The sequence below is a fragment of the Arachis hypogaea genome, chromosome 4 (genome assembly GCF_003086295.3).
Source record: "Arachis hypogaea cultivar Tifrunner chromosome 4, arahy.Tifrunner.gnm2.J5K5, whole genome shotgun sequence".
Lineage (NCBI taxonomy): Eukaryota > Viridiplantae > Streptophyta > Magnoliopsida > Fabales > Fabaceae > Arachis > Arachis hypogaea.
Window position 1 is genome coordinate 21,876,941 of NC_092039.1, and position 16,764 is coordinate 21,893,704.

Below are 16,764 nucleotides of genomic sequence, written 5' to 3' on the forward strand. Positions count from 1 at the left end.
ATGCGAGAACAAGATAGAACTCTTTTGGACACCTCTAGCAATGGTTCTTTGTCTAAATATAAAACAGCGGAGGAGGCATGGCAACTTATCATTGACTTAGCCGAATCCAATCAACATATGAGACGAAGAGTCAACCACCCGAGAACCGTGAATGAGGTATCAACTAGTAGTGAAACTACCGCTCTAACTCAATCCTTGAGCGAAATGACATCCATCTTGAGGCAACTCCAATTGAACCGACAACAACCACAACAACCCCAATCACACCAACAACACCCCCCACCCCCTTAACAACACAACCAACAATTGGTCCCTCAAAAAGTGTGTGGCATTTGTTCTTGCTATTCCCACTACACGGATGAGTGCCCAAGCATTCAAGAAGATAACACCTTGGCGGCTACCCATAATTTCTATGACCGCCCAAATCAAGGGTACTACCAAGGCGGTAATCCTAACCAAGGGCACCCTTATCAAGGAGGAAGCTACAATCAAGAGAGTGGGTACCATAATCAAAATTGGAGAGACAATCATCAACAAGGGAATAGGGACAACAACAACAACGGAGGAGGCCAAAGATGGAACAACAACTCACAAAATTTCTCACAAAACCGGCCACCATACAACCAACAAAATCAACCATACAACCAACAAAACCCACAAAGAAACTACCAAACATACCAACCACCACATCAAAAACCGCCACCCAACCAATCACAAACCCCTCAACTCACATATGCAACCACCCCCTCCAACCAAGACGAAACACTCCGGACCATCATCCAAGGCCAAAAGAAACTACAAAACACACTTGCTTCCGGCCTTACCGGCCTCACCTCTACACTACAAGCTCTTCTTGCACGCATGGATACACCATCAAATCCCACTCCTCAACCCCTAATCCAAAGCGTCATTCCCTCCCAACCTCAACCAAATCCTAAGGGTGGCATCAATGCCATCACCCTTAGATCTGGAACACAATTAAAGGAGAAGGGAGCAAAGGGCTCAAACCCTATCACAATCGACCAAGAGGAGGAGAGAATAGATATAGAAGAGGTAGAGGAAGAGGAGACACCAAAAGTCATAATTGAGGATGAAGCTCAACCAACAAAGGAGACTCCCAAGGCCAAGAGAACCTTGGAAGAAGAAATTGCTCAACCACTCCCATTCCCAACACTTGCAAAGAAAGCAAGAAAGCACATAAAACTTGACCCCAAAATGGTAGAAATGTTCAAGAAAGTTGAGGTAACCATTCCCCTCTTTGATGCTATCCATCAAGTTCCTAAATATGCAAAATTTCTTAAAGACCTATGCATGAACAAGGATAGAATTCTTGAATTGGAAACCATCCCATTGGGGAGTTCTATTTCCGCTTTAATGGGAGCATTGTCCGAGAAGTGTGATGATCCGGGCCCTTGTATGGTCACTTGCACCGTCAATGGAGTTCAATTTATCGATTGTATGTGTGACCTCGGAGCATGTGTTAGCATCATGCCGCTCTCCGTCTACCGGGTATTAAAGTTGCCACCACTAAAAAGGTCGACGGCAAGATTTGTCCTAGCGGATAAAAGCATAATAACCATGACGGGTGTTGCGAAAGACGTATCGGTGAATATCAAAGGGTTGGTGTTTCCAATTGACTTCTATGTCCTTGAAATGCCATCAAGCGAAACCGAGAGAGCATCATCTATCCTACTTGAAAGACTAGTGGGCGAAATCGTGATTCATTCTTTTCACTTCAACAATCAAGGTAATGGCTCTAAAGACTTGGTGCACAGAACCATGGTCCAAAATTAACTTCACAGTCTCGCTCAACTAACCAGCAAGTGCACAGGGTCGTCCAAGTAATACCTTACGTGAGTAAGGGTCGATCCCACGGAGATTGTTGGTATGAAGCAAGCTATGGTCACCTTGTAAATCCCAGTCAGGTTAAATAACTAAATTAAGAGATTATAGGATTAAATTAAATAAACCGAAAATAAAGATAGTTACTCATGTAATCCAATGGTGGGAATTTCAGATAGGCGTGTGGAGATGCTGTGTTCCTTCTGAATCTCTGCTTTTCTGCTGCTTTCATCCAATTCTTCTTACTCCTTTCCATGGCAAGCTGTATGTAGGGCATCACCGTTGTCAATGGCTACATCCCATCCTCTCAGTGAAAACGTTCCTATGCTCTGTCACAGCACGGCTAATCATCTGTCGGTTCTCAATCAGGTTGGAATAGAATCCCTTGATTCTTTTGCGTTTGTCATCACGCCCAGCCTTCAGGAGTTTGAAGCTCGTCACAGTCATTCAATCCCAGAATCCTACTCGGAATACCATAGACAAGGTTTAGACTTTCCGGATCCTCATGAATGCTGCCATCTATCTAACTTATACCACGAAGATTCTGTTGGGGAATCTAAGAGATATGCGCCCGGCCTAAGGTAGAATGGAAGTGGTTGTTAATCACGCGCGTTCATAGGTGAGAATGATGATGAGTGTCACGGATCATCACATTCATCAAAGTTAAGTGCAACGTATATCTTGGATTAAGAATAAAATTGATTTGGATAGAAAATAATAGTAATTGCATTGAAACTTGAGGTACAGCAGAGCTCCACACCCTTAATCTATGGTGTGTAGAAACTCCACCGTTGAAAATACATAAGTGAAAGGTTCAGGCATGGCCGAATGGCCAGCCCCCATGGTCTAAGGACTAGGCGTCCAGAGATGATAATATGATAGTAAAGAGTTCTATTTATAATAAACTAGCTACTAGGGTTTAAATAAGTAAGTAATTGATGCATAAATCCACTTCCAGGGCCCACTTGGTGTATGTGTGGGCTGAGCTTGATCTATCCACGAGCTGAGGCTTTTCTTGGAGTTGAACTCCAAGTTATAACGTGTTTTGGGCGTTCAACTCCGGATCATGACGTGTTTCTGGCGTTTAACTCCAGACAGCAGCATGTACTTGGCTTTCAACGCCAAGTTACATCGTCAATATCCGAATAAAGTATAAACTATTATATATTGCTGGAAAGCTCTAGATGTCTACTTTCCAACGCCGTTGAGAGCGCGCCAATTGGAGTTCTGTAGCTCCAGAAAATTCATTTAGAGTGTAGGGAGGTCAGATTCCAACAGCATCAGCAGTCCTTTTGTCAGTCTTTTTCAGAGTTTTGCTCAAGTCCCTCAATTTCAGCCAGAAATTACCTGAAATCACAGAAAAACACACAAACTCCTAGTAAAGTCCAGAAATGTGAATTTAACACAAAAACTAATGAAAACATCCCTAAAAGTAACTAGATCATACTAAAAACTACTTAAAAACAATGCCAAAAAGCGTATAAATTATCCGCTCATCAAAGACCATTCTTGAGAACTTCTAGATTTAAGCTAGATGCCTACTCGGGAACCTACTCATTTGAAATAGATGGGAGAGTCGTAAGTTTTAGCCTAGAAGAAGCAATGAAGCATCCACCGGAGAATCACTCTCTATTCTGGTGTGACCCAATTGACAACATGGTTGCCGAAGTGCACCTTGCAAAGTTAGATGAGAAGTACATGATTGAAGAAGCAAATGAAGGTCCAAGCAAATTAAACACCACACACCATACAAACCATCCGGAAACTCAAACTTCAAAGAATGACAAAAAGATGGAATTGAAGCCACTACCACCCCATTTACGGTACTCATATCTTGATGAAGCCCAAGAGCTCCCCGTGATAATTGCAAAAGAGTTAACCCCTCAACAAGAAGAAAAATTACTAGATGTATTGAGAAAAAAAAAAGGGCAATTGGGTGGAGTTTGGCGGATCTAGTGGGAATAAGCCCCCAAGTATGCGAGCATCGCATATTTCTTGAAGTAGGAGCAAGACCGGTCCAACAACCTCAAAGGAGACTCAATCCAACCATTCTTGAGGTTGTGAAAAAAGAAGTCACTAAGCTACTTGAAGCAGACGTCATCTATCCTATCTCGGATAGCGAGTGGGTAAGCCCGGTCCAAGTGGTGCCAATGAAATCCGGGGTGACAACAATCAAAAATGAAAGTGGTGAACTTATAGCAACAAGAGTGCAAAATTCTTGGAGAGTATGCATAGACTACCGAAGGTTGAATGCGGCCACAAGAAAAGATCACTTCCCACTACCATTCATTGATCAAATGCTTGATCGACTAGCCGGTAAATCATATTATTGCTTTCTTGATGGTTACTCTGGATACTTCCAAATTCACATTGCTCTAGAGGACCAAGAAAAAACCACATTTACTTGCCCCTTTGGAACGTATGCTTACAAGCGTATGCCATTTGGCCTATGCAATGCACCAGCAACGTTTCAAAGATGCATGATGAGCTTATTTGTGGACTTTCTAGAACAATGTATGGAAGTTTTTATGGACGACTTTAGTGTGTACGGTGATTCATTTGATCATTGCTTAGATAACCTTGAAAAAGTCTTAGAGAGATGCACCAAAACAAACCTTGTATTAAATTTTGAAAAATGTCATTTCATGGTCAAACAAGGCATTGTTTTGGGACACATAGTCTCAAAAGAAGGCATCTCCGTAGATCCGGCAAAAATAAATGTCATATCCAGTTTACCTTACCCCTCCTCCGAGAGGGAAGTCCGTTCTTTTCTTGGACATGCAGGATTCTACCGGAGATTCATCAAAGACTTTAACAAGGTGGCTTTACCTCTCTCTCGACTACTACAAAAGGACACTGAATTTGAGCTAAGTAAGGAATGTATGGAAGCATATGACAAACTTAAAGTAGCATTGACACAAGCCCCTATTATGCGAGGACTAAATTGGACTCAACCATTTGAAATCATGTGCGATGCCTCGAATTATGCGATAGGAGCCGCGTTAGCACAACGCGAAGGTAAAATTCCTTATGTCATAGCTTATGCTTCCAAAACCCTAGACGGTGCCCAATCCAACTACACTACTACCGAAAAGAAACTCCTAGCCATTGTTTTTGCTTTGGACAAGTTTCGAGCCTATCTTCTTGGTTCCAAGGTTGTAGTGTACTCGGATCACGCAGCACTAAAGTATTTGTTGGCCAAAAAGGAATCAAAACCGAGATTAATTCGTTGGGTGCTTTTGTTACAAGAATTTGACTTGGAGATCAAAGATAGGAGTGGTTCCCAAAACTTAGTGGCGGACCATCTAAGTCGCCTCGAACACACAAAAGGCGACACCACTCCTATCAATGACTCCTTTCCTCTAGATGGTTTGCACGCAATCTCGGAAGTAGTTCCTTGGTATGCCCCAATAGCAAACTACTTGGTTTCACGCACCCTCCCTCCCAATCTCAACAAACATCAAAAGGATAAGCTGAAAAGCGAATCCAAATACTATGTTTGGGACGATCCCTATTTGTGGAGGTGTGGAGCGGACCAAATAGTGCGACGGTGCATACCTCAAACCGAATTCCAAGCAATCTTGGACGCTTGCCATGCTTCCGAAGGAGGTGGCCACTATGGCCCCCAAAGAACGGCAAGAAAGGTCCTTGATTGCGGATTTTGGTGGCCAACACTTCTCAAAGATTCTTCTCTCTATTGCAAATCTTGCCCCCAATGTATTCGATTTGGAAATATTTCTAAGAAGGACGAAATTCCCCAACAAAATATGCTTTTTTGTGAAATCTTTGATGTATGGGGAATCGACTTCATGGGACCATTTCCAAATTCCAATGGCTTTCTCTACATCTTGTTAGCCGTCGATTATGTGTCAAAATGGGTGGAGGCAATCCCCACCCGAACGGATGATGCTCATGTTGTTTATTCTTTTGTGAGGAACAATATCATTTGTCGCTTTGGCTCCCCAAGAGCAATCATAAGTGACCAAGGATTCCACTTTTGCAACAAAAAAATGGACGGCCTCATGAGGAAGTATGGCATCATACACAAAGTCACCACGGCCTACCACCCTCAAACAAACGGCCAAGCTGAGGTTTCTAACCGGGAAATCAAACATGTGTTGGAAAGGATTGTGAAGCCGAATCGGAAGGATTGGAGCGCTAAACTCTCCGATGCACTTTGGGCATATCGAACGGCTTACAAAACACCCATTGGCATGAGCCCCTTTAGGCTTGTATATGGTAAAGCATGCCACTTACCGGTAGAAATCGAACACAAAGCTTATTGGGCCATAAAGGAATGTAATATGAGCTTGGGTGGAGCCGGAGTAGAGAGAAAGCTTCAATTAGCGGAATTGGAATGCTTAAGATTAGAAGCTTATGACAACTCTAGACTTTACAAGGAAAAGATGAAAGCCATCCATGACAAGAACATTAGGAGAAGGGAATTCCGACCCGGTGACCTTGTCCTTCTTTACAACTCAAGGTTGAGATTACTACCCGGAAAGCTTAGATCAAGGTGGGATGGACCCTACCAAGTGGAGAAAGTAAAACCTTATGGGGTCTACCACTTGCGCCACCCATCAAGTCTGGACATTTTCAAGGTAAATGGCACCGTCTCAAATTGTACCATGGTGAGCAAAGAAAGAACTCCAAGAAATTTGAAGTATTCCTCTTGAGGGATGCATCTCTTGAACAAGAACTTTGAGCTAGTGGAAGTCCAACTTAAGGACGGTAAACAAAAGTGCTAGGTGGGAGACACCCCACCATGGTAAGATCTTCCTTTGTACACCATTGCATCATTCCTTGCTTGACACTTGCTTAACACTTGACTTCATGATTGGTACCTAGGTAATAGAAGTAGTTGTAGTTAGATTTCAATTCTAATTTTGCTTCATTTGTTGAGTTCATTCGGTAGTATCAAGTTAAAACATCCTTCTATAGTGCTTAAGTGGCTGTTTAGAGGGTTGGAATGCTATAAGTGGTGCGAAAACATGCAAACTTTGGAAAAGGCACCCCTCTGCGCGTGCGCGCACCTGGCGCGCACGCGTCTTTGAAGCCATTGTCGACCATCTGCGCGGACGCGCACCGTACGCGGATGCATGGATCGACAAAAGCAACCCTCCATACATTTTTCAGATAGTTGAGCCCACACTACGCCAGCCCCATGCTTGAGGCACAGGCCAATCCCGCGTGCGCGCACATGGCATGTACGCACGCTTTCACAAATCAGCAAATCGACGCGCTAGTGATGAGCGGATAATTTGTACGCTTTTTGGCATTGTTTTTAGTATGTTTTTAGTATGACCTAGTTAGTTTTTAGTATATTTTTATTAGTTTTTAGTTAAAATTCACTTTTCTGGACTTTACTATGAGTTTCTGTGTTTTTCTGTGATTTCAGGTATTTTCTGGCTGAAATTGAGGGACCTGAGCAAAAATCTGATTCAGAGACTAAAAAGGACTGCAGATGCTGTTGGATTCTGACCTCCCTGCACTCGAAGTGGATTTTCTGGAGCTACAGAAGCCCAATTGGCGCGCTCTTAACGGCGTTGGAAAGTAGACATCCTGGGCTTTCCAGCAATATATGATAGTCCATACTTTGCCCAAGATTTGATGGCCCAAACCGGCGTTCAAAGTCACCCTCAAAATTCCCAGCGTTAAACGCCGGAACTGGCACAAGGATGGGAGTTAAACGCCCAAACTGGGATAAAAGCTGGCGTTTAACTCCAAGAAGAGTCTCTACACGAAAATGCTTCAATGCTCAGCCCAAGCACACACCAAGTGGGCTCGGAAGTGGATTTTTATGTCATTTACTCATCTCTGTAAACCCTAGGCTACTAGTTCTCTATAAGTAGGACCTTTTACTATTGTATTGAAAAATCTAGGTAGTTATCTTTGTTCTGATGCTATCTTAGATCATTGGGAGGCTGGCCATTCGGCCATGCCTAGACCTTGTTCTTATGTATTTTCAACGGTGGAGTTTCTACACACCATAGATTAAGGTGTGGAGCTCTGCTGTACCTCGAGTATTAATGCAATTACTATTGTTCTTCTATTCAATTCTGCTTGTTCTTGTTCCAAGATATCACTTGTTCTTCAACTTGATGAATGTGATGATCCGTGACGCTCATCATCATTCTCACCTATGAACGTGTGCCTGACAACCACCTCCGTTCTACCTTAGATTGGGTGAATATCTCTTGGATTCCTGATACACGACGCATGGTTGATCGCCTGACAACCGAGCCAGCCATTCCGTGAGATCAGAGTCTTCGTGGTATAGGCTAGAATTGATGGCGGCATTCAAGAGAATCCGGAAGGTCTAACCTTGTCTGTGGTATTCTGAGTAGGACTCAATGATTGAATGACTGTGACGAGCTTCAAACTCCTGAGGGCAGGGCGTTAGTAACAGACGCAAAAGAATCACTGGATTCTATTCCGGCCTGATTGAGAACCGACAGATGGATAGCCGTGCCGTGACAGGGTGCGTTGAACATTTCCACTGAGAGGATGGGAGGTAGCCACTGACAACGGTGAAACCCTTGCATAAGCTTGCCATGGAAAGGAGTAAGAAGGATTGGATGAAGACAGTAGGAAAGTAGAGAGACGGAAGGGACCAAGCATCTTCATACGCTTATCTGAAACTCCCACCAATGAATTACATAAGTATCTCTATCTTTATCTTTATGTTTTATTTGTATATCACCCATATCCATTTGAGTTTGCCTGACTAAGATTTACAAGGTGACCATAGCTTGCTTCATACCAACAATCTCTGTGGGATCGACCCTTACTCGCGTAAGGTTTATTACTTGGACGACCCAGTACACTTGCTGGTTAGTTGTGCGAAGTTGTGTTTATGCCATGGTGTTGAACACTAAGTTTTTGGATTCATCACCGGGGATTATTTGTGTTGTGAAAAGTATTGACCACAATTTTGCCTACCAAGTTTTTGGCGCCGTTGCCGGGGATTGTTGAGTTTGGACAATTGACGGTTCATCTTGTTGCTTAGATTAGGTATTTTTTCTTCAGAGTTCTTAAGAATGAAGTCTAGAGTTTCATGATGATCTGTTGAAGTCTGGCTGGCTGTGAAGCCATGACTAATTTCATTGGACCGAGGTTTCAACTTATCATCACAAGAGCATGTTGATTTCTATCAATCTTGCTATTGGAGCAGTGATCTGCTAAGGCTTGGCTGGCCATTGGCCATGTCTAGTGTTTTGGACCGAAGCTTTCTTTGAAAGCTTGGCTGGCTGTGAAGCCATGTCTAATTCCTGGACCATTGTCTTAGACTAAACATTGCATGATTCCTGGAATTCTCATTGAGAATTTTGATACCTTTATTTTCTTTTTCCACTTAATTTTCGAAAAAAAAAGCACAAAAAAATTACAAAATCATAAAAACCAAAAATATTTTATGCTCCTTGTTGAGTCTAGAGTCTCATTTTAAGTTTAGTGTCAATTGCATGTTTTTGTTCTTCTTGCATACATGTGTCTTAAGAATCTTCAAGTAATTCTTGATGATTTTCTTACTCTGATCTTTGAATTCTCTTGACTTGAGTGTTTATGTGTCTCATATGCATTCTCATTAGTGTCAGTAGTATACAAACTGCTAACTTTGGTGTCTTGCATGCATTGTTATTTGATCTTAGTTGCGTTTTGATTATTCCTTATTATTAAAAATCCAAAAATAATTTTAATTTGTGTCTTTTCAAGTCAATAATACAGAGAATTGAAGATTCAGAACATACTACAGAGGAATTATACAGAAAAAGCTGGACGTTCAAAACGCCCAGTGAAGAAGGGCAAACTGGCGTTTAAATGCCAACCAGGGTGCCTGGCTGGGCGTTTAACGCCCAAAAGGGTAGAGTTTTGGGCGTTAAACGCCAGAATGTGCACCATTCTGGGCGTTTAACGCCAGGATGGCACAAGAGGGAAGATTTTGTTTTCAATGCAAATTTTTTTCAAGTTTTCAAAATTTTTCAAAATCAAATCTTTTTCAAATCAAATCTTTTCAATCAAATCTTTTTCAAAATCAATTTCTTTCTATTTTCAAAAATACTTGCTATCAATTAATGATTTGATTCAACATTTCAAGTATGTTGCCTTTTCTGTTGAGAAATGTTTAATGTTTGAATCATATCTTTTCTTGATAGCCAAGTCATTAATTTTTAAAATCAAATCTTTTTAAAATATTTTTCAAATCATATCTTCCTAATCACATCTTTTTCAAAATAGTTTTCAATCATATCTTTTTAATTTCTAATTTCAAAATCTTTTCAAAAATCACTTTACTTCTTTCCCACTTTTATTTTCGAAAATCAATTAGTGTTTTTCAAAATGTTTTCAAAATCTTTTACTTAATTTTCGAAAATTGCTTCCCCTCTTCTCACATCTTTCTATTCATGGACTAACACTATTCCTTAATGCAAAATTCGAACTCCATCTTCTTTGATAAGTTCGAATTTTCTACTTCTGCCTTCTATTTTTCTTTTCTTCTGACACCTCAAGGAATCTCTATACTGTGACATAGAGGATTCCATATTTCCTTGTTCTTTTCTCTTTCATATGAGCAGAAGTAAAGACAAAAGCATTCTTGTTGAGGCTGATCCTGAACCTGAAAGGACCTTGAAGCGAAAGCTAAGAGAAGCTAAGGCATAATTCTCTATAGAGGACCTAACTGAATTCTTCAAAGAAGAAGAACACATGGCAGCCGAAAACAACAACAATGCCAACAATGCAAGGAAGGTGCTGGGTGACTTTGCTGCACCTACTCCCGACTTCTATGGGAGAAGCATCTCTATCCCTGCCATTGGAGCAAACAACTTTGAGCTTAAGCCTCAATTAGTTTCTCTAATGCAACAGAATTGCAAGTTCCATGGACTTCCATTGGAAGATCCTCATCAGTTCTTAGCTGAGTTCTTGCAAATCTGTGACACTGTCAAGACTAATGGGGTTGACCCTGAGGTCTACAGACTTATTGATGAGCGGATAATTTATACGCTTTTTGGCATTATTTTTATATAGTTTTTAGTAAAGTTTAAGCTACTTTTAGGGATGTTTTCATTAGTTTTTATGATAAATTCACATTTCTGGATTTTACTATGAGTTTGTGTGTTTTTCTGTGATTTCAGGTAAATTCTGGCTGAAATTGAGGGATTTGAGCAAAACTCTGAAGAAGGCTGACAAAAGGACTGCTGATGCTGTTGGAATCTGACCTCCCTGCACTCGAAATGGATTTTCTAGAGCTACAGAACTCCAATTGGCGCGCTCTCAACGGCGTTGGAAAGTAGACATCCAGGGCTTTCCAGCAATATATAATAGTCCATGCTTTATTCGGAGAATGACGACGTAACTTGGCGTTGAACGCCAAGTTCATGCTGCTGTCTGGAGTTAAACGCCAGAAAAACGTCATGATCCGGAGTTGAACGCCCAAAACACGTCATAACTCGGAGTTCAACTCCAAGAGAAGCCTCAACTCGTGGATTGATCAAGCTCAGCCCAAGCATACACCGAGTGGGCCCCGGAAGTGGATTTATGCATCAAATACTTACTCATGTAAACCCTAGTAGCTAGTCTAAGTATAAATAGGATAAGTTACTATTGTATTAGACATCTTTTGACAGTTTAATCTCTTGAATATTCGGTCACTTGATCATGGAGAGGGCTGGCCATTCGGCCATGCCTGAACTCTTTGCTTATGTATTTTCAACGGTGGAGTTTCTGCACACCATAGATTAAGGGTGTGGAGCTCTGTTGTACCTCAAGTATTAATGCAATTCTATTTTCTTTTATTCAAATATCTCTTATTCTTATTCCAAGATATTCATTCGCACCCAAGAACATGATGAGTGTAATGATGAAAGTGACGATCATTATCATTCTCACTTATGAACGCACGTGATTGACAACCACTTCCGTTCTACATGCAACCGAGCTTGAATGTGTATCTCTTAGATTCCCCAACAGAATCTTCGTGGTATAAGCTAGATAGATGGCGGCATTTATGAGGATCCGGAAAGTCTTACCTTGTCTGTGGTATTCCGAGTAGGATCCTGGGAATCCGGAAAGTCTCACCTTGTCTGTGGTATTCCGAGTAGGATTCCGGTAATGAATGACTGTGACGTGCTTCAAACTTGCAAGTGCTGGGCGTTAGTGACAGACGCAAAAGAATCAAGGGATTCTATTCCAGTAGGCGCAGGAACCAACCAGTGATTAGCCGTGCTGTGACAGAGTGCGTGAGCGTAGTTTTCACTGCGAGGATGGGACGTAGCCATCAACCATGGGTGATGCCTCCAGACGGTTAGCCGTGCGAGTGACAGCCGCATAGGATCATTTTCCCGAGAGGATTGAAAGTAGCCACCGCTGATGGTGAACCCCTATACACAGCTTGCCATGGAAAGGAGTAAGAAGGATTGGGTTGAAGCAGTAGGAGAGCAGACGTCCTTGAGCCATGCAGTATCTCCATCCGCTTATCTGAAATTCCCACCAATGAGTCTGCATAAGTATTCTATCCCTTTTATTATTTATTTTCTTATTTCTATTTTCAAAACCCATAAACCAATTTAATCTGCCTAACTGAGATTTACAAGGTGACCATAGCTTGCTTCATACCAACAATCTCTGTGGGATCGACCCTTACTCACGTAGGGTTTATTACTTGGACGACCCAGTACACTTGCTGGTTAGTTGAACGGAGTTGTGAGCTTCTCTAACAGTGCCTGAAACTCTTTTATCACAATTTCGTCCACCAAGTTTTTGGCGCCGTTGCCGGGGATTGTTCGAGTATGGACAACTGACGGTTCATCTTGTTGCTCAGATTAGGTAATTTTCTTTTCAAAAATCTTTTTCAAAATTTTTCTTTTATTTTTCGTTTTTCTAAACTTTATTTTCGAAAAAATTTTTAATAAAAATCCAAAACAATTAGAAAATCATAAAAATAAAAAATATTTTGTGTTTCTTGTTTGAGTCTTGTGTTAATTTTTAAGTTTGGTGTCAATTGCATGCTTTTAAAATTTTTCTTGCATTTTTTCGAAAACTCCATGCACTCATACTGTTCTTCATGATCTTCAAGTTGTTCTTGATAAGTCTTCTTGTTTGATCTTGATGATTTCTTGTTTTGTGTTGTTTGTTGTTTTTCATGTGCACTTTTGCATTCATATTTTCCATGCATTAAAGATTTCTAAGTTTGGTGTCTTGCACGTTTTCTTTGCATTAAAAATTTTTCAAAAATATGTTCTTGATGTTCATCATGATCTTCAAAGTGTTCTTGGTGTTCATCTTGACATTCATAGCATTCTTGCATACATTCATTGTTTTGATCTAAAAATTTCATGCATTAAGTATTTTTGTTGTTTTTCTCTCTCATAATTAAAAATTCAAAAATCAAAAAAATATCTTTTCCTTATTTTCCTCCAAATTTTCGAAATTTTGGGTTGACTTGGTCAAAAATTTTCAAAATTAGTTATTTCTTACAAGTCAAGTCAAAATTTCAATTTTAAAAATTTTATCTTTTCAAAACCTTTTTCAAAAATCATATCTTTTCCATTTTTTTCTTATTTTCGAAATTTTTAGAAATTATTTATTCAAAAATCTTTTTCTTATCTTTTTATCAAATTTTCGAAAATTAAGCTAACAATTAATGTGATTGGTTCAAAAATTTGAAGTTTGTTACTTTCTTGTTAAGAAAGGTTCAATCTTTAAGTTCTAGAATCTTATCTTGTAGTTTCTTGTTAGTTAAGTCAATTTTAAAATTAAATCTTTTTTATCTTTTATCTAACTTCTTATCTTTTTATCTTTTCCAAAATTTAATTTCAAATCTTTTTCAATCAACTAACTAACTTTTTGTTTGTTTCTTATCTTTTTTAAAACCACCTAACTACTCTTCCCTCTCTAATTTTCGAAAATATCTCATCCCTTTTTCAAAATTTCTTTTTAATTAATTAATTGTTTTAAATTTTAATCTTATCTTATCTTTAATTTTTGAAAATTACTAACCCCTTTTTTTTTCAAAATTATTTTCGAATTTCTCCCTCTCTTTTCTTATTCTATTTAATTATTTAATTACTAACACTTCTCTTCACCTCTCTTCATCCAAAAATCCGAATCCATCCTTCTTCTTTCTTATACCCCTTTCTTCTTCTACTAACATAAAGGAATCTCTATACTGTGACATAGAGGATTCCTCTTTCTTTTCTTGTTTTCTTCTCTTTCATATGAGCAGGAACAGGGAAAAAGGCACTCTTGTTGAAGTTGATCCAGAACCTGAAAGGACTCTGAAGAGAAAATTAAGAGAAGCTAAATTACAACAATCCAGAAATAACCTTTCAGAAATTTTCGAACAAGAGAAGGAGATGGCAGCCGAAAATAATAATAATAATAATGCAAGGAGAATGCTTGGTGATTTCACAAAGCCAACGTCCAAGTTTGATGGAAGAAGCATCTCCATTCCTGCCATTGGAGCCAATAACTTTGAGCTTAAGCCTCAACTAGTTACTTTAATGCAACAAAACTGCAAGTTTTATGGGCTTCCATCTGAATATCCCTATCAGTTTTTAACTGAGTTCTTGCAGATCTGTGAGACTGTAAAGACGAATGGAGTTGATCCTGAAGTCTACAGACTCATGCTTTTCCCTTTTGCTGTAAGAGACAGAACAAGAATATGGTTGGATTCACAACCTAAGGATAGCCTGGACTCCTGGGATAAGCTGGTCACTGCCTTCTTGGATAAATTCTTTCCTCCTCAAAAGCTGAGCAAGTTGAGAGTGGATGTTCAAACCTTCAAACAAAAAGATGGTGAATCCCTCTATGAAGCTTGGGAAAGATACAAGCAGCTGACCAAAAGATGTCCATCTGACATGTTTTCAGAATGGACCTTATTAGATATATTCTATTATGGTCTCTCTGAATTTTCGAAAATGTCATTGGACCATTCTGCAGGTGGATCTATTCACCTGAAGAAAACGCCTGAAGAGGCTCAAGAACTCATTGACATGGTTGCAAACAACCAGTTCATGTATACCTCTGAGAGGAATTCCGTGAATAATGGGATACCTCAAAAGAAAGGAGTTCTTGAAATTGATGCTATGAATGCCATATTGGCTCAGAACAAAATGTTGACTCAACAGGTCAACATAATCTCTCAAAATCTGAACGGATTGCAACATGCATCCAACAGTACTAGAGAGGTAGTTTCTGAAGAAGCTTATGATCCTGAGAACCCTGCCATGGCAGAGGTTAATTACATGGGTGAACCTTATGGAAACACCTATAACCCATCATGGAGAAATCATCCAAATTTCTCCTGGAAGGATCAACAAAAGCCTCAACAAGGCTTTAACAATGGTGGACGCAATAGGCTGAGTAATAGTAAGCCATATCCATCATCTTCTCAGCAACAGACAGAGAATTCTGAACAAAATACTTCTAATTTAGCCAATATAGTCTCTGATCTGTCAAAGGCCACTTTCAGTTTCATGAATGAAACAAGATCCTCCATTAGAAATTTGGAGGCACAAGTGGGCCAGCTGAGTAAGAAAGTTATTGAAACTCCTCCCAATATTCTCCCAAGCAATACAGAAGAGAATCCAAAAGGAGAGTGCAAGGCCATTGATTTAGTCAATGTGGCCGAATGCACAAGGGAGGAGGAGGACGAAAATCCTAGTGAGGAAGACCTCCTGGGACGTCCTTCAAGCAAGAAGGAGTTTCCTATTAAGGATCCAGAGGAATCTGAGGCTCATCTAGAAACCATAGAGATTCCATTAGATCTCCTTCTGCCATTCATGAGCTCTGAAGACTATTCTTCCTCTGAAGAGGATGAAGATGTGACTGGAGAGCAAGTTGCTCAATATTTAGGAGCTATCATGAAGCTGAATGCCAAGCTGTTTGGTAATGAGACTTGGGAAAGTGAACCTCCCTTGCTCATTAGTGAACTAGATACTTGGATTCAGAAAACTCTACCTCAAAAGAGACAAGATCCTGGCAAGTTCTTAATACCTTGCACCATAGGCACCATGAGCTTTGAAAAAGCTCTATGTGATCTGGGATCAGGGATAAATCTGATGCCACTCTCTGTAATGGAGAAGCTGGGGATCATTGAGGTACAACCTGCCTTGTTCTCATTGCAATTGGCAGACAAGTCCATGAGACAAGCTTATGGAATAGTAGAGGACGTGCTAGTAAAGGTTGAAGGCCTTTACATCCCTGCTGATTTCATAATCCTAGACACTAGGAAGGAAGATGATGAATGCATCATCCTAGGAAGACCTTTCCTAGCCACAGCAGGAGCTGTGATAGATGTCAACAGAGGAGAATTAGTCCTTCAATTGAAGAGCTTCTCTCAGTTCAGAGTAAGCATGAAGAGCTTCTCTCAGTTCAGAGTCAAGAAGAGCCCACACAGTCAAACTCTAAGTTTGGTGTTGTGAGGCCACAACCAAACTCTAAAGTTTGGTGTTCAGACCCCATATCCAAACTCTAAGTTTGGTGTTGGGACCACACTAACATTGACGTGATCACCTTGTGGCTCCATGAGAGCCACTGTCAAGCTATTGACATTAAAGAAGCGCTTGTTGGGAGGCAACCCAATTTTATTTATCTAATTTTATTTTATTTTGTTTCTTTGTTATTTTTGTGTTTAATTAGGTACATGATCATGAGGAGTCACGAAAAAATCAAAAAATTAAAAACAGAGTCAAAAACAGAAGAAAAAAAATTTTTCACCCTGGAGGTAGCACAGACTGGCGTTCAACGCCAGTAAGATGCATCTGGCTGGCGTTCAACGCCAGAACAGAGCACCATTCTGGCGCTGAACGCCAGAAACAAGCAACAACCTGGCGTTAAACGCCAGGAATGTGCACAGAGAGGACAAACTGGCGCTGAACGCCAGTAACAAGCATGAAACTGGCGTTCAACGCCAGAAACATGCAT

The 16,764-nt window shown here is 40.3% G+C and overlaps 1 non-coding gene across 1 annotated transcript; it reads right to left on the bottom strand.

Moving 5' to 3' along the window:
- Window positions 1-14,594: 14,594 nt before the first annotated feature.
- Window positions 14,595-14,698, bottom strand: LOC112798768 (small nucleolar RNA R71). The gene has a single exon (XR_003200365.1). It is a non-coding gene; the product is annotated as a small nucleolar RNA R71 (small nucleolar RNA).
- Between the last annotated feature and the right edge of the window lie 2,066 nt (window positions 14,699-16,764).